The sequence below is a fragment of the Triticum urartu genome, chromosome 1A (genome assembly GCF_056163025.1).
Source record: "Triticum urartu cultivar PI428250 chromosome 1A, HENAU_Tu73, whole genome shotgun sequence".
NCBI lineage: Eukaryota > Viridiplantae > Streptophyta > Magnoliopsida > Poales > Poaceae > Triticum > Triticum urartu.
This window is the reverse complement of record NC_141873.1, coordinates 54,340,366-54,359,786: the sequence shown is the minus strand read 5'-3', so window position 1 is coordinate 54,359,786 and position 19,421 is coordinate 54,340,366. Positions and strand designations below refer to the sequence as shown.

At 43.6% G+C, this 19,421-nt stretch overlaps 2 long non-coding RNA genes and 1 pseudogene across 8 annotated transcripts; 1 reads left to right on the top strand and 2 right to left on the bottom strand.

The window, feature by feature from the left end:
- Positions 1-321: 321 nt before the first annotated feature.
- LOC147989948 (uncharacterized) lies at positions 322-5,652 on the bottom strand. Its single transcript, XR_015618357.1, has 4 exons — positions 5,132-5,652; positions 4,174-4,218; positions 3,818-4,060; positions 322-715 (listed from the first exon to the last, which is right to left on the bottom strand). It is a non-coding gene; the product is annotated as an uncharacterized LOC147989948 (long non-coding RNA).
- LOC125553329 (zinc-finger homeodomain protein 9-like) lies at positions 724-3,821 on the top strand (annotated as a pseudogene).
- Positions 5,653-9,384: 3,732 nt separating the features above from the next.
- Positions 9,385-11,601, bottom strand: LOC125545914 (uncharacterized). 7 transcript variants are annotated; one of them, XR_007300350.2, is made up of 4 exons: positions 11,066-11,601; positions 10,096-10,954; positions 9,852-9,966; positions 9,385-9,773 (listed from the first exon to the last, which is right to left on the bottom strand). It is a non-coding gene; the product is annotated as an uncharacterized LOC125545914 (long non-coding RNA). The 7 variants fall into 7 exon arrangements; XR_015618341.1 differs by having other exon boundaries at positions 9,852-10,193; positions 10,271-10,954; XR_015618340.1 differs by having other exon boundaries at positions 9,852-10,184; positions 10,271-10,954.
- Between the last annotated feature and the right edge of the window lie 7,820 nt (positions 11,602-19,421).

Sequence of the window (19,421 nt, the reverse complement as noted above, 5' to 3'; positions counted from 1 at the left end):
AGCCGCGGTGTGCACCGCGAGCTCGCGCCCGAACCACGAGGGCGCTGACGGAGTCGAGAAGAAGGAGCCTACACTCCGGGTCCCGAGCGGGGCCGGCACAGCGGCGGCGTCCAATGGGAGGGACAACAGTGCCGCGAGGGAGGCCGGCAGGAACCCCGCGGTGGTGGAACCAGACGTGGCGGCGCTCGACATGGCGGCGGCGCGATCGGGAGCGGCGGCAGTGAAGACGGCGGCAGCGGCGGTGCGGGTATTAGGGTTTTAGCGGAAGTGATCGTAACCTAGCATGATACCATGTAAGACAATAGGTTTGGGGGAACCGGCACAACCCTCTAGGGGTGGCCTATCACATATATATAATGAAGAGGTACAATGTGACATCATACGTACACATATACGGGAACTATACAATCTAACACCAACGGACGTGCCATGGAAGGACCCTTGATGCATAGATCGGCTCCCACCTGCAGGCCTGCTGCACATGTAGCCAAGGAGAAAACTGGCGTCAATTTTTCTGGGGTAGAGAGGTCGATCGGTTTTTGTTCATTTCTGAGGGAGGGATATAGGCATCCACGATTTATGGCTGGAAAGTGGAAACGGAGAGAAGGTAGGTGGACAGTCAGTTCTGCACATTGGCAACTGAACGCTGCATGTAAAGAGTCGCTGACGTGGCAGAAGGTGGCACATGTGGGGCATACATGTTGAGGCCGATATGCTGCATGTCAAGATATATAGATTAGTGGGGATTGATCTCTTAGTTATAGAGGATAACATCTCAAATCCAGGGTAATTATTTTTGTATTGATTAACAGTTATACATGGGCAAAGAATGTACAATGGTGGTCTACACGCGTCATGTCCATCTATGTGACGAAGACCCCTGAAAAAAGCTATTTTTGACAAAAAAAATCTATTGACATGTAGCAGTAATTTGACAACTAAATAATGAGCAAGGTCAAACAAAAAATGGTTAGGTTTCTATGGTGCCTGTCTTGATTTTATGATCAGCGGTCCATGTATGTTGTCATGATCCAATATTAATTTATCACTATGATCTTTCGAGATTTTCTCTTTTCTGTAGTCACTACTAATTATATGGATTAATAATATCTGTCGTTAGAGTCATTGTTGCTCTTTTTATACCCTAAACTCATAGACTTTGTTTCACATCCTATCCTTACGAGTTTTCCACGTCTTCGTTGATCCTAACTAGTAAATCCAAGCCTTAGACACTAGTGGGTAATATTTGTCAAGCCGAGTGACACCAGGGGGGCGATGGACGTCAAGTACCCTAAGGGGTTCATCAAGAAGGTGAAGCAGGCAATCATGGCATCGGCGGTGGAAGGGGTGAAGTACAAGGAGTGTAGTAGGAACCACGCGCTGGCTACCAATGGGAAAGTTGTGGATGGCTACGGGGAGTGGATGCTGTTGGGGGACTTGAACCCCACCGACACATTGTCATACAAGTGGGCGGCCTTTGGTTGCCACTACAGCTTGCACCGCGAGATGATGATGGAGAGGTCGCCGTTGCTGCTGCCCATGGTGGTGATCATGCTCCATGGCCAGCCGTAGCGCGGGGTGGAGCAGACACCAGAGGACTGGCCCCCGGTCGCCAACTCTGACACCGACTCGGATGGCACGGAGTATGAATCAGAAGCCACGGAGTATGACGACGAGCTCCGTCTCCCCACCACATCATCCTCCACCTGTGTATCCTCCAGCGACGATGGCATAGCAGCTGCCTGCGTACATCTCTTCTCCATGACACAGCCGCCCGCCGGGGGCATTGCAGATCCAAAGGCTCCCCGCCCAGCTCTCGTTGGCGACAGCGCCACCGCCCCATGGGGTTATGTCGGCAAGGAAGTGGTCCCGCACCATGTTCACTGCCTACCAGAAGATGCACATGCAGGAGCTGTCGAAGCACCTAGGGTGGCGCCTGCAGAAGCGCGATAAGGACATCATCGAAGCGAGGTGCCATGACATTGGCATCAGTAAGGACATCTTCAGGAACTGGAGGCACAACAATAAGCGCAATTAACCCAACAGCCACAATGCCTCCGATGCATTCTCCTCCGCTGTCGGACCTTCCCGTCTCCTCCCACCACCTTCACACACTAGTGTTAGATGTTTTTCGTCTACCATGGGACATTTTTCAGCTACCATGACAAGATTTTTTATGTTAGCGTTTTTTGCAGTTAGGCTCAACTACTATGACAGTTCTTGCCATGGGCGACAGCGGCGACGACCTTTCCGTCATCACCTTGCGGTGGAAGTTGTGGTGTCATATGCATGTCGTGTACTTGTATGACGACTCGTCAGCGGGGTTGAGGTCCCCCAACGGTATTCACTCCCCGCAGCCGTCCACAACGTGCCCACCACTAGTCAGCGCATGATTCCTGCTGCACTCCTTGTACTTCACCCCTTCCACTGCCGGCGCCACGGCCGCCTGCCTCACCTTCTTGACGAAGCCGTTGAGGTACTTGACATACATGGTCTCCGTGGTGTCACTCGGCTTGACAAATATTACCCACTTGTGTCTAAGGCTAGGATTTGCTAGTTAAGATCAACGAAGGCGAGGAAAACTCGTAAGGATAGGATGTGAAACGAAGTCTATGAGGTTAGAGTATAAAAGGAGCATCGACAACTCTAAATATAGAAATTATTAATCCCTATAATTAGTAGTGACTATAGAAAATAGAAAATCTCCAAAGATCGTAGTGATAAATTAATATTGGATCATGACAACATGCATGGACCGTTGATCTTAAAATCATGACAGGCACCACGGAAACCCGACCATTTTTTGTTGACCTGGGTCATTTTTTAGTTGTCAAATTACTTCTACATCATAAATTTATTATTTTTGACAAAAGAAAAGAGATTTTTTGAGGGTTCATGGTCATATAGATGGACAGGACGCGTGTAGACCACCATTGTACATTTTGGCCCATGTATAACTGTTAATCAATACCAAAATAATTACCCTTGATTTGGGATATTATTCTTATAAATTTTACCAACTATAGCTTTTGCTAAAAAAACCAACTATAGCTAACCTCAAAGATGTAAATCCAAACAACTAAAAAAATATGTATCTAGCTATTAAAAATATCAAACACTAGTGTCTGATTTTGCTTATAGCACTCCGAGATTCATAAACATGCATATAAATCATCCCTGTTTTAGCAGTTCTCACCAAATATGATAAATCTCAATCATGTTCATAACATAGCTATTCTCGACGAGGCATATCAAATCCCACTAACGCAACACAGCGAGAAATTTAACTCGTTAATCAGAAACATACCGATAATGATACTTTCAATGATGTCTAGAAGACCCAGGCAATGGTAATGCGCTACCATCTTTCTGAAAATCTTTCTTAATTTACCATGATGAGCACTTTTGAACACTTCTCGCTCAATGTAACACACCACCGAATAGGTAATCCAACCACCGGACATCATGTTGCGTGACTCGGTCTTAAGGATTTTCTTTGCTGAGAAGGCTCTTGCAATTGTTTTCGTCACTACTGGTACTAGCAATGCCAACTCAATGAGGAGATAAATCATAGGAAACATGATGTATCGTTCAAGTTCAACTATATTTTTAGCCAAGCTTGCAATATCATGACATGTTTTCAACTCTTCTCGTATGAATAATGAATAGCTCAAGGTTATCTTCTATAGCTTCACGTTCATAATAACAAAAATACTCTTAATAAATCTATGTGAGTCTCAAGCTTTTTCACATTGAACCTCGAAAATGAGACTCTAGGGTTAAGAAAACAGAAGTTCTAGAGCAACTTTGAAGATACCTCATTAAAATGATGATCAACCTTTGTGGTGATGGAGTCTATAACATCATAGAAGGTGTCCATGTGGAAAAAATGATCAATAGTGACATTGTTTGTCCCACCTTTTCTTGATTTCCCCCCAATTAATAAAGATGGCATCCATATTTAGTATCCGAATGCCACTTTTGGTGCAAAAGGCTTTGGCATCTTAAAAGAGTGGATCCCAACCATCATTTCTTGAGTTAATCAAATGTGTTCCCATATCTGTAACCAAACACATAGCCTAGATTAAAACAATTACAATTTTAGATGCATGTATGTTTACATCAACAAAGTATCAAGCAAACTGGATACATATAACATAATCCATCACATACCTGAACAACTTGTGTTGATTGTAATCTGCCAAAACAGCAAGATGCCTACTTGGGAGCAACGGAACATCAATATGCATGTTGTTAAAATGTATGAAAAGGATCTGCATTTACAGTTTCTTTAACATGCTACAGTTTTCATATAAGGTTCAGGTTCATAGGCGTTATGGTTAATTTAATATGATTTATTCAAAATGCAATGTTTTGCTAAGTTTTAGGGACTTCGGGAAAATCTGGGATTTGCAAAACAGTAACATTATGATGCTGTATTGAGATCCTATCAAGGAAGAAATAGACATGCTAAACAAAAAGTTCATTTTAAGATGGCCACTAAACATTAAGTAAACCAATTTCAATATTTATGAATAACATATGTACATCCATTAGACATTGCAATGTTCATTTTACTTCATAGGCACAAATTCATAGGATGCATTTATTAATTACTATTATTTTTACAAAATGGAAGTTTCTGTTAACAGGAGTGTATTTATACCATGATAGCCACTTAAGAGGAAGAAATAGACATGCTAGACAAACTTGACATGGCATGCATGGGCATCGCATTAAAATAACCATCGCATAGTGCAGAACACCTTAAGGAAACATATGCATATAAGTTATGGATTGGTGGCAAGGATCAACGTAAGTTTGAATGTTTTAACAATTTTCTACAGATTACGACATGATGCACTTTTGCAACAGAGATTACAACATATAGATGAATACTATCAAGGATGAAAATGCAACCATCATTAAGCCCACAAAGAGTAGGTCACTTTTCATGGAAAGATCATTTCCATCGGACAAACATGCACAAAGTTACCATCATCACAAAATGCAATCTGATGTGAAAAATCTGAGGACAAGCAAAAATTCAACCTCGCAGGAAAACTAGGATGGAGCGGTTCCAGATGTCGTTTGGTTGGAAGGCTTGATCGATCCTGGGATGAGGGCATACCAGCGGGTGAAGCAGAGGCCATGGCGACGGTTCGGCGCGGCGGCGGGCTCGACGAACAGCGGGAGAGCAGCGCAGGCGGGCAGATCGGGCCGGATCCGGCCGCGGGAGCGGCCTGGCCACCAGATCTGGCCCGAAGAGGCGGCGAGGCAAGGTGGCAGTATGAGCTCCGAGCTTGGCGGCATCCATGACGCCTGTCCATGGCGGCAGCAAAGAGAGAGGGTTAGAGTGGAAAGCGAGAGAGATGGAGGAGAAAGGAGGAGGCGGCAAGGTCGGCATGTTCCGGCTGCGGTCTCTGGAAGCTCATCGTTCGATGGGACATCCCGCGTGAGAGCGAGCAGGCGGCATGGTGAGGGGAGCTCGGGTGCGAGTGGCGGAGGCGGGCACAAATGGCGGCGGCGCGTGAGCTGGCTCGGGCCTCGATGGGTTCAAGCGGGTCCATGATGGGCTCACAGGGCCACGGCGGCTGGAGGATGGAGAAGGTTGACAAGTGGCGGCGGTGGAGAGGCTGCAGATGGAAACAGAAGAGGGGTAGGGTTGCAAATTAGGTAGGGTAGGGGTTGCTTAAATAGGCAGGGATGGCGAGGGTTGAGGGTTTTTGGAGCCCTCCGATAACAATCAGAAGGCTCTGGAGCGGAGGGTAGTTAGGGTAGGTTTAGGTGGGCTATGTAGATTTGTTGGGCCAAGATGAGAGGGAAGTCGGGTAGCCCGGCAACAAGTTTTATTATGAAAACGTCCTATGTTTATCCGCATATAGTGCCTCTATAGTTTAACGATTGGGGTCCCAGACGACTTTCGAATGTGACGAAATTTGGCAGGCGGTCTACCTACATAATATTTAGACCGCACGTAAACTTTCAACCCATTCCGAGAACATTTTAATGCCACTTTGAAAATAATTATTTAACGATGTTGGGGCACATGCAAGTGTGCGGTTGGACTCAGAACGATTAATGAAGATAATGGAGAGAAGTGGCAAGTAAGTATGGATGCAAGTTTTGAAAAAATGATGGCAACGGAGTTCCCATGCAATGCAAATGATGTGATGACTAATACCACAACCAAATAATTAATGCGGCTACAGTGAAAATAGTGGGAGGAATCTGGAGCACCGGTCTAGGGCTGTCACAACTCTCCACCACTTACAAGAGATCTCTCCCTGAGATCTAGGAATGAGGAGAGGAAGAGGAAGAGTAAGAGGTATAAAGCTACTTCTGTGAAAAATGAGTGAGACGAGGTTGCAAAGAGATAACATATGGCATCAAGGATGAAAAAGAATTTGAAACCACTCCAGTTGAAGAAAAGCAAGGCATAGAACATGAACTTGAGAAAATGGAAGCACTTGTATGTGACTCCTATTAAAAGAGAAGTAATGGGCAGAACATGAAGTTGGCAACATGGAGCGAACTTGGGAAGGAGCTCCAACACAATGCTTCCTTAACAAAAGAATTTGAGTTAGATACTTGGGATGAAAAGAATGAAGGAGAAACCAATATCTTCTAACGCAATAGAAGATTAAAGAGCATCCTTGCGAAGAAGACTTGAAGGGAATTGTTGAAAGAATCAACAAGCAACAAATATGCCTCGAATGGACTAATGGAAACATTTCAAAGTTTTGAGGTAAAAGCCTGCCATTTGCCAAAAATATGAAGCTTGAGAGCAACAAACAGATGCAAAACTTTCACTGAGAGGATAGAGAGAAAACCAGGATCACAAATATGCACCATTATAGCAATATTCCTTAGGGAAGGCTTTAGATGAACTCAACCCAAGATAACTCCAACGAAAAGATTGATGGGTTAAAAGGATCTCCTGAATGAAGAGAAAATGGTGGGTTTAATATCTCATTCTTTACAACCTATGAATCATGAAACACGAAGGGAAATTTGTCAATAATGACATAAGACCAGCTCGAAAGACAAGGTAGAAAGGATTTGCACACTTGAATGGAAGATGAAACATGCTTGAACTCCTCAAAACAAAACATTTTTTGAACACCATCTTTATTTTCGAGTATAGCTTGGCAGATCTTAACTTCGAGAGAATCTTGAAGGGCACTTTGAGAATGAAATAAATCGTTCACAGACCACCATGAAGAACCTTCAAGCAGAAACTATGAAATGATAAAAATGATAGCAAGGAAGTGAAGGTTGAAAAGAACAATATGAAACCATATATTAAGACCGCACGACGAATTTCAACCTGTTCTAAGAATGTTTTAATCCCATTTTGAAAATAATTATTTAACGATGCCGCTGGCGCGTGAAAGTGTGTTGTTGGACTTGGAACGGTAAACGAAGACAATGGAGAGAAGCGGCAACTACGGACGAATGCAAGTGTTGAAAAAAATGATCGCAATGGAATGCTGATCCAATGCGAATGATGCGATGATGAATGCCGCAACCACATAATTAATGCGGCTACAACAAAAATAGTGGGAGGCATCTGGAGGATCGGTCTCGGGCAGTTACAGTTGCACCCAACCACCTGCTTGCTCGAGGCCCCCATCTGTCATCAACTGTCATGTTGTTAGCTGGTTCGTGGCGTCCTAGCCAGCTCTTGCCACCCTAGCTAGGTTTTGGAGTGAAGCATCATGTGCATCTTGATCTTGCGGTTTGCACCCCATGCGTGAACATCGTCGGCGACACTGGGTTCTTGCTCAATCTACATGTGGTCCAACTGCGTCTTAGACTCTTAGTGACCCATTCTCAAGTGAGCGGGGCTATTTTTTGTTAGCGGCAAGAGTGAGCATTGTGAACTGATGTCGCTTGAAGCTACGTCGGTATTTCCCCAAAGAGGAAGGGATGGTGCAGCACAGCGGCGGTAGGTATTTCCCTCAGATGTGAAATGCTACCTCTTGAGCTTGCATTGGTTTTCCCTTAAAGAGGAAAGGGTGATGCAGCAAAGTAGCGTAAGTATTTTCCTCATTTTTTGAGAACCAAGGTATCAATCCAGTAGGAGATAACACGCAAGTCACCTAGTACCTGCACAAACAATCAACAACCTCGCAACCAACGCGATAAAGGGGTTGTCAATCCCTTCACGGTCACTTGCGAGATAAATAATTTTGGTATTTTTGTTGTATAGATTGGAAAGTAAAGATTGCAAAATAGTAAACGAGATGCGATGTAAATAAAAAGAGATGCGATATAATAAGAAAGAGACCCGAGGGCCATAGGTTTCACTAGTGGCTTCTCTCATGATAGCATGTATTACGGTGGGTGAACAAATTACTGCCGAGCAATTGATAGAAGAGTGCATAGTTATGAGAATATATAGGCAATGATTATGAATATAGGCATCACGTCCGTGTTAAGTAGACTAAAACGATTCTGCATCTACTATTACTAGCAAAAATGCTCGTGCGTTGCAACGGAAGAAAATAAAATATCATGATGCATAATAATATGAAAATGTACAAGTTATTATTGTAGATATGACGATACCATTACAAAAAAGATTGTAGATGAGTCAATTATTCAAGTATTGGCCCATTACGGAGCAAATGATCTCTCCACAGTAAAAGCTACACATCACGTGCTCAAGACATCACCATGGTTATGTTTTTTAAGCTAGGCCCAAAAAATTGAAAATAGCATGTCAACAAAATAAGATCAGAAAAGGACAAAGCATATTTTTTCGTGACAAATATATAAAAGTAAGCTACATTCTATAGGATTGGTTCATCAATCTTCTGTCACACATCCCATGATGACTTGGGGTTTACACATGAGCAATCAGTAGTTTTCAAGTTCTCTACACATGTACTGGATAGCATTTTGGTCAGCTGGAGATAATAAGAATAGAATGTCAAAACTTGAAAGGAAAATATTCAAAGAAAAATATATAATTATATTGAGCTCTTAAAACATCTTCCATGCAATTTCTTAAATTGTTTCTCACATAAACTTACCAGGCGAATCACGTCCTTCGTTCATGTTTCGAACAGCTCCGTTTTAAACCGCCCCCAAATTGGAGGAACATAAGGTATTGCCAAATATGCAACTAAAAAGTACTCTGATGTCGTACAAATATTTAAGAAACTAATAATCCTGCAAGGAAGACCTTGTTGTTCTTCAGCCAACGGCAAAGCTGGCGACTTCACTGCTCATTGCTGAGCGAGTGAGTGTGCAGCCAACTTTAGGCATTCTGAAGTTTACAAAGTTACCATGGTAAAAAAGCAAGAGCACCAACCAACATTTATTCACGAAACAAAGAAATTAAATGATTCAGGACACATGTGAGTGCAACTGCTCTGAAAATGAGTGTCTTCACTATCTCAAGTAGGAAGCTAGCAAGTAGGTGAGATTCTACTCCTCTGCTCAATCCATGGAAAATTCAGTGCCCATCATTTATTCAATACAGTATAACAACACACCAACTTATTAGGGTGAGCATCACCACGCTGAATTAAACTGAACCAAAATCAAATTGAAGCCTTTTTCTACATGGCTATGGAGGGATTATCATATAGAGATACATAACATAAATCGCCCATCGAGCTGCTCAAGAGACGGCGGTGGCATACAGACCGTGGTGTTGAGCTGCTGCGTGCAGACTGTGGAGTTGAGTTGTTGTGTGTGCGCAAGGATTTGATCGGCTGGGCGACCACAACAACGTCAAGATGAAAAAAAATAACAGGCCCCTAACCAAGAAACATTGGTCATATGATGAAATCAATTAGCAGCAATCAACCATGAAAAGAAAATGGGTCAAATGGTACCTGCGGTTGGATGAGAGGGGAAAAGCAAAATCCAAGCAACAGCAGGAGCTCGAGCGGAGACCAAACTTATATCTAATCCGACCAAACTGGATCACTATTTGTTCATCAGCGGCATCTACACATGGACAGGAAAAAAGATCAAGACTTTGATGCCTATGGGTTCTTAAAACTCTTAGGATCAATTGAATGGAGTATTAAATTAACTGAATTAATGGTTGTGCAGGATTAATCAATTAACACTCACCTGGATTGGATGGATGGATTACCAAAATCATTAATCTATGCCAAATAGAGAAATGTCCTTTATAAAAAGCCCGAAATTACTGAAAAAGTCTGTCAATGCTAGTAAACATGAAAGTTCAACAACGTTGGTGTATGCATTGGTAATGCAAGCATTCATTCATATTAGCTAGAGGTACCTTCCAATAGCCGGGCTACTCAAAAGCATACATCCCCTCTCGCCATGTACATGAGCATGCTTCCTCAAGGCAGCCACATCAACAAAGGTCTTGTCGCAGTTGTCATAGTTGCAGAATAAAAGGATCTATGTGGCCGTTTCGACCTTGTGGCGGCTGCATCTCTAGCTCCTTCCCCAGCTCTTCTTTTTGTTTTCCTTGAGGTTCCAGTACACATCCTATTTGAGCTCTTAAACAACTGAACCACAAAATTAGTTTTGTATGGTAGGAGTTGAATTAAGGTTTCATATACGAATTTAGAATTTGTACTCAGAAGTGTACATACAGTATCCCCGCAAAAAAATCCACATGTATAGTACATAGTTTGGAAAAAAGTTACTCAACAATATCTGTGAAGCAAAAGCTTAAAACCAAAATTTAGATTAATAATAAACTATGAAACATTCTCATTCACCACAGAACACTACATAGCTAAAACTGGTGTTCACTTCCTCGACCACGTACCTGGCGCACATCACCTCCCCTTCCTGCTCGAAAAAGCACATCATAGAAGATTAGGATGGTTTATTTTAAGACTACAGAAAATTTCTCTGTACCAGCCAAGTGCTTCTTAGAGGCCATCTTAGATTGGTTCACAGGACAGAAACAAAACCAAGGGTGCAATTGGTCCTTGCTGTCTTGAAGATCCTGCAACACAAAACAAATAGCAGTCACTTCTGCACTAATCCAGACCAAAACAAATCAAGAGAACTATTAATTTTTCTGAAAAAAGTTCAAGAGAACTATCCTAATCCTCACACATGAACATGGACGCACATCACACATCCAGCCGCGCACATCATGCCAGGCCAGAGGAGAGAGGGGGCAAGAGATGAATGCTCTTTGAGTGACCTGCCTTCTTCCTCTTCCTCTCCTTCTATTCCTTCTTCCTCTCCTCCTATTCCTTCTCTACAGAGAGTCGCCGCCCAACCTTTAAGGCAGCCGTCGCTTGAACCCCGCAGGTCACCGCCCATGGAGCCTCTCGTCGCCGCAGCCCCTGCGGAATCGCCAGATGCACCCGCCTCCGCTCCATTCCCGGTGCCGGCCCTCGCGAGCTCCTCCCCTCGTCCTCCTGCATCGACCCGAGCCGCCATGGACGGCCACTGCTTCCGTGTTGATTGCGGGCGAGCGAGCGCGTCCGACGCTTATGGCCCCGCCTCAGCGCCTCCCCTCCTGCTCCTCCTCTCGGCCGGGCAGTGTGCCGCCCGCGCCCTTTATGTGCTCGCCGCCGTCTTCCTGCTCCCGGTCCGATAGGAGTGCCGCCGCTCGATCTGCATCGTGAACCATTTTTTCTTTTAACTCATCGAGGACTGCGGGTTCATTATCAAGAAACAAAAGGACTTCTCTGCAAAAACTCCGCGACGGTGAATCCGAAGACTCAATCCGTGCTTTATTATTATTATTATTATTATTATTATTATTATTATTATTATTATTATTATTATTATTAGGGAGAGATTACTCCACATATCAACCGCTATCCAGCATGCATCTAGAGTATTAAGTTTATAAAAACAGAGTAGCGCTTTAAGCAAGATGACATGATGTAGAGGGATAAACCCAAGCAATATGATATAAACCTCATCTTTTATCCTTGATGGCAACAATACAATATGTGCCTTGCTGCCCCTACTGTCACTGGGAAAGGACACCGCAATATTGAACCCAAAACTAAGCACTTCTCCCATTGCAAGAAAGATCAATCTAGTAGGCCAAAATAAACCGATAATTCGAAGAGACTTGCAAATATATCAAATCACGCATATAAGAATTCAGAGAAGAACCAAATATTATTCATAGATAAACTTGATCATAAATCCACAATTCATCGGATCTCGGCAAACATACCGTAAAAAAGTATTACATCGAATAGATCTTCAAGAACATAAAGGAGAACTTTGTATTGAGAACCAAAGAGAGAAAAGAAGCCATCTATCTAATAACTATGGACCCGAAGGCCTATGGTAAACTACTCACACATCATCGGAGAGGCTATGGTGTTGATGTAGAAGCCCTCCGTGATCGAATCCCCCTCCGGCAGATCGCCGGAAAAGGCCCCAGATGGGATGTCACGGGTACAGAAGGTTGCGGCGGTGGAAAAGTGGTTACGTGGCTCCCCCTGATGTTTTTAGGTTATAAGAGTATATATATAGGAGAAGGAAGTACGTCGGTGGAGCTACATGGGGCCCACGAGGGTGGGGGCGCGCCCTCCTATCTCGCGGCCGCCTCGCGGACTTCCAGACTTCCACTCCAAGTCTCCTGGTTTGCGTTTGTTCCAAGAAAGATCCTAGTGAAGGTTTCGTTCCGTTTGGATTTCGTTTGATATTTCTTTTCTACAAAACACTAAAATAGGCAAAAACAGAAACGGGCACTACCCCTCTGGTTAATAGGTTAGTCCCAAAAATAATATAAAAAAGCATATTAAAGCCCATTAAACATCCAAAACATATAATATAATAGCATGGAACAATCAAAAATTATAGATACGTTGGAGACGGATCAAGCATCCCCAAGCTTAATTCATGCTCATCCTCGAGTAGGTAAATAATAAAAACAAATGTTTTGATGTGGAATTCTACCTAACATAATTTTCAATGTAATTTTCTTTATTGTGGCATGAATGTTCAGATCCAAAAGATTCAAGACAAAAGTTTAATATTGACATAAAAATAATAATACTTCAAGCATACTAACCAAGCCATTATGTCTTCTTAAACTAACATAGCCAAAGAAAGCTCATCCCTAAAAACTCATATAGTTTGGCTATGCTTCATTTTCGTCACCCAAAATGCTCCCCTCATGCACAACCCCGATGACAAGACAAGCAATTGTTCCATACTTTAGCATTCTCAAACTTTTTTAACTTTCACGCAATATATGAGCGCGAGCCATGGACATAGCACTATAGGTGAAATAGAATGGTGGTTATGGAGAAGACAAAAAGGAGGAAGATAGTCTCACATCAACTAGGCGTATTAATGGGCTATGGAGATGCCCATCAATAAATATCAATGTAAGTGAGTAGGGATTGCCATGCAACGGATGCACTAGAGCTATAAGTGTACGAAAGCTCAACAAAAGTAACTAATTGGGTGTGCATCCAACTTGCTTGCTCACGAAGACCGAGGGCAATTTGTGGAAACCCATCATTGGAATATACAAGCCAAGTTCTATAATAAAAAATTCCCACTAGTATATGAAAGTGACAACATAAGAGACTATCTATCATGATTATGATGGTGCTACTTTGAAGCACAAGTGTGGAAAAAGGATAGTAACATTGCCCCTTCTCTCTTTTTCTCTCAGTTTTTTGTTTGAGCCTTCTTCTATTTTTATGGCCTCTTTTTTTCGTCCGGAGTCTCATCCTGACTTGTGGGGGAATCCTAGTCTCCATCATCCTTTCCTCACATGCGACAATGCTCTAATAATGAAGATCATCACACTTCTATTTACTTACAACTCAAGAATTACAACTCGATACTGAGAACAAAATATGACTCTATGTGAATGCCTCCAGTGGTGTACTGGGATGTGCAATGAATCAAGAGTGACATGTATAAAAAATTATGAATGGTGGCCATGCCACAAATACGATGTCAACTACCTGATCATGCAAAGCAATATGACTATGATGAAGCATGTCATAATAAATGGAATGGTGGAAAGTTGCATGGCAATATATATATATCTCGGAATGTCTATGGAAATGCCATAATAGGTAGGTATGGTGGCTATTTTGAGGAAGGTAAATGATGGGTTTATGGTATCGGCGAAAGTTGCGCGGCACAAGAGAGGATAGCAATGGTGGAAGGGTGAGAGTGTGTAACATCCCAAATTTTCAATTTGGAATGTTATACATAGATCATCCATGCATATCATGATTTATTGCATTTCCGTTCCGCAATCCTCGAAATCCTAAGCAACTCAAGGACCCACGGAGAGAGTTGGGGATTTTCCGATTTTCATATTTGATTTTTATCAAATAATGAAACGAGGATTTTGATTTTAATAATTTTTCTCTCCGAAAAATATTTCATATTAAATCAAATGAGTGGAGATAATATGACTTCTCCAAAATAATTGAAATATTGGAGGAAAATATTAAAATCATTTATTGGATTTTATTTGGTTTTATTCGGATTTTATTTGCATTAGAAAAATTGCACGTTTCCAAAATTGCATTTTAGGGCCAAGAAAATGTTCAACTCGTCCTAAATATTTTATTTAAACGGTAAAAATTCGTTTTGCATTTTTAGGTTTTTATTTATTTTTTCCTAGGATTTTATTTCAGTCGGCGAAGTTTAAAAAAAGGGTTCCCGCGCAGACTGGGCCAAAGGCCCAGCCACGCCAGGCCGCCGCCGCTTGCCGCCGCCTCCTGCGCGCGCGCGCGCCGCCGCCGCCACTCGGACCGGAGTCCGAGTTGGACTCCGCCTCCGCCGCGCCTTGCCCCCTCCTCCAAGTCGCTGCCCCACCCCCTTTATATACGCCACCACCCCGCCCCAACACCACACCACCACTGCCGCCGCTGCTTGCCGTCGACGCCGCCGCAGCTTGCGCCGCCGCCCGCCGCTGCCTCGCCTCGCCGGACCTCTCGCCGGAGGTAGCGGCCGCGCCCCGCCGCCGGTTTTTTTATAAAGACCATTCGGTTTTTTTAGAAACCCTAGATCCGTTTTTTTCAGATTTGCCGGTTTTTTCAGTTCTTCTAGTTAGCGGATGTTCGTCCTAACGTTCGTTTTAACGAACGGTTCCTCGCCCGTTAGTTACAACTAACGAATGCTCGTTCGTTAGTCTGTTCATGAGTTTTCTTTTATCGGATTTATTCCGCGATTTTCTCTGATCACGATTTCTGGTCCGATCTTAGATTCTGTTTATCTTTTCGCTCGTTTATCGGAATCAGGCGATTCAAGCGCCTGGAGTTTCGTCTCGAAACCCTCTTTCCGGTTAATCAACTCAAACAAGTTTTTGCTATTGTAAAATTTGACCTAAGTTCAAATTAGTAAATGAAGTGGTTTTCTTTCGCCGTTTGACTTTCGTTGCTTCGTTTGATTTGATTCTTTTTGTGTACCGGAGTTCTTAAGTTGAACTTTCTGGTCAACCTCTCTTATTTGAGTTTTGCTTGTGCATCATTGCTTGTTACTTATGTATGTTATTGTTTGCTTGTGATAGAATTCCCGGAGTGCGAAGCGTGTTACTACGAGTCTCTAGGATTCGCGGATCGTCAGCAAGAAAAGTAACACTTTGATCATATCCCATTATTACCCAGTTTTTATGCATTAGTTCCAATCCTCAAACATTGCATGATTAGGATGTCATTAACTTGTGGGTTGGGAAGTAGTTGCTGAGGTAGAACCTATTGCCCTGTTATATTCAAACCCTTGGGAGTTACTTCTACGTATTGCTTATATTGCTATGCTATGCTCGTAGACGTGGTTTGGGTTTGAGTGAAATTCATGTCAGATGTGAGATTGTTAATTAATGGTTCAACTTAAGGTGGCAACTTAATCAAACAACTGGGAGGATTGAGGCACCTGGGGAACCCAGTGTTGTCTGTATTTTTTTTGGAAATCCCGGGGTACCCGTGTGATCTTCCTATGGACCGCCACCCAGGCTCAAAGGGAACTGAGATGATTCGTGCTAGAAACTTCCGTGTGCAGCCACAAGCTATTATGGGCTCTAGCATAGTTCAGTAAGTTACGTGAAGCTCTTGAAGAGGTAGATCAGCAGGTAGTGGGTTTTGTAGGTTTGGTATGGTCTACCCGGAGTAGAGAGTTAACGTTTCTGAAAGACTGTGTATCTGTCATCCGTTTCTCAAACACCATGTAGTGCGAGAAATCCAATGGAGGCGATCGAGTCTTGTGGGGAAAAGTGCGCAAACCTCTGCAGAGTGTACAATATAATCATGGTTAGCCGTGTCCCCGGTTATGGACAATTCTTGAGTATCTACTACTTGGGTTATCACATGTATCTCACCATGTTTAATTAATACTGTTGGGTTGTTAATCACTTTAATTGGGATTGAGTTGGGGGTACCTTCTCAATGATGTTTCAACCACCATGATAGTAAAATTAAAATCTATTCCTTTGTTGTAGGGAAAAATTGGCTTTTCACAAAACTATAACCATAGAGCTTTCCACCAGCCATATATGCATATAGTGATAGCATTATTTTGTTCTTGCCCTACTGTGTTACTTTGCCAGCATATTCCATGTGCTGACCCGTTTTCCGGCTGCAACGTATTATGTTGCAGACTTTTCAGACGAGGAGTAAGGTTCGTTAGGTCGTTGCCGTGCAGCTCAGCTATGCCGTTGGAGTTGATGGACTCACCTTATCTTCCAAGCCTTCCGCTGTTATTGTATTAGATGGCCTTAAGCCATATCCTTGTAATAAGTTCTCTTTGGAGACATTCGATGTAATAAGTGTGTGATTGCTACTCTGTTATAAATCCTTCGAGTACTGTGTGTGTCAGCATTACCGATCCAGGGATGACACTGAAGCATAGAGACTTGACCATCTGAGGTCGGGTCGCTACAAGATGTTATCAGAGCACACGCTGAGTGTAGGACACGACCACTAAGATAAACCCTAGGTCACACTTCTCTTCTTATTTCTGACTCCTCTCCATTTTCTACTCTTTAGGATGACGGAGATGAAGAACAAGTTTGCACAACCGGATGAAGACACACCTTTTGGACGCCACTTGAAGGAAGTCAGTAGGTACTTGAACATTGGAATACCAAGCTTCACTGGGACGTACAACGCCACTTTACCAGAAGAAGAGCGCTAGATGATTCAAGTACAAGTTCTAGGAAGGACGGTCTCGTCAACTTCTAAACCCATAGAATTTTCTTTCGAAGCACCCACCTGGAGTCTAGGCAAGAGCATGGCAGCCCACATTACCATGGGATGCATTGGAGAAGTTTACAACAGGGAGCTTAAGGACACTATTTACCAAATATGTGGGCGCCGAGACGAGCAATGGGAAGTAATCAGCACCAGGAAGGATAGATCCATTGCAGCTTTCATCCAGGAATTAAACCAGCACATCCGACGTCAGGAAAACCAGATGTACGCGGACATGATGGACTTGAAGAAGGCGAAGACTAGGATCATCGAGCTGGAGGAAGAACTCAAGTTTACCCGCGATGGATATGAGGAGGAAATCAAGACACTACTGGAGAAGAATGACGACTTAGTCAAGAAGATCAGAGTATTCATGGGAGGACCAGCACCGGGAGTAGAAGACGACGATTCCACTTGACCGGACAACTACATCATCATCGACGACACCGACTCCGGCCCTAGTGATGATGACTTTGAAGATGAAGCCGGAGTAGACATCATGGAGTCTTCCACCGATCAAAATTTCTAGATGACCACCAACTATTAGTAGTATTTCCCCCATGTATATAGTAGTAGTGAGCACTTGTGCGATAGTTCTAGATCATTCGTATGCCTTTGCTTGATTGATTGAGTGAAATGATTGTGTTTGTCTCATGTGCATATGGGTAGTGTTTTCTCATTAGACCTCTTCTATTCTAAATCTCTCCCATCTAAACCCCTCAGATGCCTCTGAGACGTGACCCCGGTTTTGCTTTCCCACCGGAGCTCACCCAGTTGATCCAGCAGCAGAATGCCTTGATGCAATTGCTAGTTCAGAACCAGGGCAACAACAACAACAACAACCCACCGACAGTGGACAACCTAGCCTGTTTTCTAAGGTTACAGCCGCCGGTGTTTTCCAGTAGCGCCGAGTCTATAGTTGCCGATGATTGGCTACACCGTATTGGAAGGGAGTTGAACACCGCAGGTTGCACGGATGCTGAGAGGGTGCGCTTTGCCGCACATCAATTGGATGGACCAGCAGCCTCATGGTGGGAGAATTACACAGCCACTTTTCCGGTAGCCAACGTCCCTTGGGACCAGTTTCAGCAAGCTTTCCGCACCGCCCATGTCTCAACTGGAGCTATGCAGATGAAGAAGCGGGAGTTCCGCAACCTACGCCAGGGGAACCGTACTGTGGCTCAGTATGTGGATGAGTTTAGCAAGTTGTCACGCTATGCCCCTGATGATGTGGCCACAGATGCCGCGAAGCAGGAGAAGTTTATGGAAGGGCTGAATGATGAGATGAGCATGCAGTTGATGGTAGAAACCTTCAGTAACTACCAGGAGTTGGTAGACAAGGCTCTTATGATTGAAGGGAAACAGCAACATATTGAGAGCCGCAAGAGAAAGTATGGACAAGGGAAGTATAACACAGGAGCTCAGCAGAAGCCTTGCCTAACCCCAAACTCGGGAGGACTTGTTCACAACCATGGAGGTCACAACCACACTGGAGGAGGATCACATAACCACAGTGGTGCTAAGAATGGGAATGGGAACGGAGCTAACAACAATCAGAACCGCTCCAACCCGTCCACTCCCACCAAAAGAGACTTAAGTCAGGTTACCTGTTTTAAGTGCGGGAAGACAGGGCACTATGCCAATGATTGCCCCGAAGGAAGGAATGGAAACAGAAATGGAAGCGCTGGGAAGAAGCCCAATCCATTCAACAAAGGACAAGTGAACCACGTTAACGTGGACAAGGTTGAAGAGCAGCCGGACGCGGTAATAGGTAAGTTTTTGGTTAAGTCATTTACCGCTCTTGTTCTTTTCGATACTGGTGCATCGCATTCATACATATCAAGGGGATTCGTGGATAAGTTTAAACTACCAACCCAAACCCTTAGGACCCCTCTTTTAGTGAGTTCACCCGGAGCAGAATATATGGCTAGCCGATGGTGTGACCAGATACCCTTAACCATTGGCACGCATATGTTTCCATCCGACCTAATTATCTTGGAGTCGCAAGGATTGGATGTGATATTGGGTATGGACTGGATATCAAAGTATGGAGGAAGCATTGACTGTGCGAGTAGGTTGATTTATCTCACCACCCCGGAGGGAAAAAGGATTAAGTATGTGTCTAGGCATGTGCCAAAAAGGAGCCAAGTGAATGCCCTTACGGGAATTGTTCAGGAGGAAGTGCCGGTAGTAAAGGATTACCCGGATGTTTTCCCAGAGGAGTTACCAGGCATGCCACCGGACAGAGACATTGAGTTTTTGATAGAGCTGTTA